The following is a 3495-nucleotide window of genomic DNA, read 5'->3' on the forward strand; positions in this document are numbered from 1 at the left end:
ACTACCTTAACATAATATTTATGTTTTAAATTATTATTTTCTTTAAATTTGATTTCTAAAAATTAAAGCTTTTTATGATCAAATGCAATATTTAAAAATTATTTATATTATTTTTTTATAAAATTATTTGTGCAAAAATATTATTTGTCATATGTTATCCTCCATAATAATAATAATAATAATAATAATAATAATAATAATAATAATAATAATAATAATAATAATAAAAGTCATTGATAGCCATTAATTAAAAAAAATTACTATTAATTTGTGATATCATAATTAACTATTATATAATTTAATCACCTTAAATTATTTCATATCTTTAATAAATATTTTTGTCACATTATTATATTTTCTATTATTTTTATTATGAAATTTTTATTAAAAAATTTGAGAGATAAAAAATACAATCTATATAAAAAGTTATAAAAATAAAATGTAAAGATTTGACTTATTTATAATTAGTATATGTTATTTTTTATGTTAATAATTTAATATTCTTTTTATTTCACTTTCCTACTATTATTATTATTATTATTATTATTATTATTATTATTATTATTATTATTATTATGACCAACTTATAGCTATTTAATTAAAATAGCCAAGTAAATAGAAAATATTTTACTGTTATAAAAATTAAATTTGAATACTTTTGTTACAGTTTTTTAATTAAATAATATTTAATTACAAATTAATTTTTTATTTAAATAGTTTTCATTTGTTTGTCTGTATATAGCATGTCATGTAACACCCTAGGCAAATCCCACATCGACAAAACACGGGAGAGATGCTGGGCTTATAAGTTAGTGGTTCGTAACTCCTAGTGACGCGTTTTAAAACCGTGAGGGCTTCAGCCCAGAGCGGACAATATCACTAGTGGGACGGGCCGTTATATATCATATGAGACATGCGATATATATATCAAACATTCTCATCTCACTAAATATTGCCTGTATAATGCTCTCAAATTTTTTTTGTCACGACCCAACCTATGGGCCGGACCGGCACTAGGACCTGGGCCAGCTTAAAGCCCCCGAGGCCCGTAGTAAGCCCAACTATTCCTCAAATCCATAACCAGGCCCACAATTTAAGCCCAATAGGCATATAAGATAATTTAAATCAAACTGTTATAATTTCATTTCGGGCCAACTTAGCCCAAAAATTTTCAGAAACTAAAATCAGGGGAGCCCAGCTCAACCCTGTTGCCTTATTTACAAACTGTTTAAATATCATACAAATCTTCATTTATTAATCTCAAAAATTTAAATTAACACAATTTCTAACAATGTCCACACTATTACTAACACATGCGGAGTTCTAGATTTTAAATTTAAAAAAGATAGTAAAACAATTAAATAATCGACGTTAAACCTGCGGGGAAGAAAACAGGTTGCTCTGTAAAATAACTCCTCCTGTGGCCTGAAAAAATATTGAACAGGAGTGAGCGTTCGACTCAGAGAGTAAAATATCAATTTTAACCATAATCTCTATAACTATCTAAAACTAATGCACCCTGTAGAGTGAAATGCAACATCAGCAATAAATTCACATCATAACAGCAAAAAGGTAATTTGGAGCACTCACACACCCAGTAATATCAATCATAATATATATGGGAGCTGATCCCCTATACAGCTCTCTTAAATCCAACCTGTGCCAGCGAAGAACTCAGCTCGGACTTCCACTTAATAACCAAATCGGGGTCCCAGCGAAGAACTCAAGCCGTGTCTACCCCGAAGGACCGGGTCCTAGCGAAGATCTCAAGCCGTGTCTACCCGTCCTATCCATAGTCCACACCACATCACACGCACGCTAACGCACGCACACTGCTCCAAATTACCACAACAACATCCATGGCACTTTAACAGTTATGAATGCAACATAAATCGTGCCTAAAGTTTAACTACATAGATATATACATATAAGTGATGCATGGGCATGCTTGAACATATAATAATATCGAAATTACAATTAAAATTAATATTTTACTCACAGTACACCGATGACTATTGTGGCTGCTGGATGCAGAAAAATAGCTGACATCGATCACCTAATAATTGAATTATAAATTTATTAGTACTAAGTTAAGATAAAACTCTAAAAAGGCAATAGACAGCCTAATTCATGTCGGAAATCCGGCAGAGTTTCCCCTATATCTGGGACCTACCCAACCTACAAAAAAGTTCAAATAACACTTCTAAATTCTCAATTTCCACAATCACATCTCATCAATATCACATGGCCCCTCCTGGGCCCTCCAAATCAGACAATACTCAAAATCTTAAAAATTACATTTTAGTCCCTATAATTGACATTTTCCAAAAATCCACTCAAACAAGCTATAAAAATTCTAAAATTTTGCCCCACGGTCCTTAATAATATTATAAGGCTATTGCAAAATGAATTGTAATTTTCTAATCACCCATGAATATTTTATTCAAGAATTTTACTCAATTCCATAAGTTTCCAACAGCTAACATATTCTTAATTCAACCCAATTCAATATTCACATATTTAAACCTCCATCCTCAAGCTTCAACCAATTATATAAAATTTAATTATCTTAATTTCAAATAATCTTATATGCCCATATGCTAAAAATCTAACTAAAATCCATCTATATTTTTCAAAAATATTCTACAATCACTCAAAAATTCAACAAACACCATAGAATATTTCCAAATAATTTTACTTTCATCATATATTTTTCTTAGAATTTTTCTCCAATTTTTCCTGTTTAAGAAACACTGTATTTATGCTCCACAGACAGAGAAATAATAAAAATTGTCTTACCCGAAGTTTATCTGTGTCTCAAAAATTCCAAAAAATTATGAGAAAGCCTCTGGAAGTTGAATCACCTCCATAGCCTATCGGAGCCACTGCCGGAACCACCGCGCACGGTGGCTGGCCGCCGGTCGCCGGCGACATTTGGCGGAACTGATCATACCACCATGTTCCTCTCCTCTTCCTCAGTCCATAAGTGGTCTCGGATCGTCGATCCAACGGTCGGATCGTCGTAGATCTGACGAAAAAGCTTGAAAAACCCGAAACTTCTCTCCTCCATATCTCACTCATCCGACCTCCATTTGCTTCAAAATTGGTATCAAAAGAAAGCTCTCGGAATAAGCTTTCAAACGCCACCTGAATCGCCTCGATCAGACGTCGGATGAAGCCGGAATCGCCGAAAGCCCGCCCATCAGGCGCGTTTTCTCTCTCTTCTCCCTCTCTTGCCGCCGTTTCTGGTGGTTATGGCCGTCGCCGGAGGGTCGCCGGCCGGGTATGGAGCTGCTCGGGAGGTCGCCGGCCGGTCACCAAAGAAAGGAAGAAGAAGAAGAGAGGGAAGGAGAGGAGAAAAAGAGAGAATGGGGAGGGGGGGGGGTTCCTCCTCCCGTTTTTCAACCTTTTTTTTTTTTTTTTTTTAAAAGTTTGGCAGTGACAGTGGAAACCCATTGTCACACGCCAAACTCAAATCACCTTTTTTTTTTTTTT

General features: G+C 33.8%; 1 long non-coding RNA gene across 1 annotated transcript; it reads right to left on the reverse strand.

The window, feature by feature from the left end:
* Window positions 1–687: 687 nt before the first annotated feature.
* Window positions 688–3183, reverse strand: LOC131182323 (uncharacterized). The gene is made up of 3 exons (XR_009150625.1): window positions 2800–3183; window positions 2000–2056; window positions 688–1425 (listed from the first exon to the last, which is right to left on the reverse strand). It is a non-coding gene; the product is annotated as an uncharacterized LOC131182323 (long non-coding RNA).
* Between the last annotated feature and the right edge of the window lie 312 nt (window positions 3184–3495).

Source organism: Hevea brasiliensis, chromosome 8 (assembly GCF_030052815.1).
Source record: "Hevea brasiliensis isolate MT/VB/25A 57/8 chromosome 8, ASM3005281v1, whole genome shotgun sequence".
In the NCBI taxonomy this organism is placed as follows: Eukaryota; Viridiplantae; Streptophyta; class Magnoliopsida; order Malpighiales; family Euphorbiaceae; genus Hevea; species Hevea brasiliensis.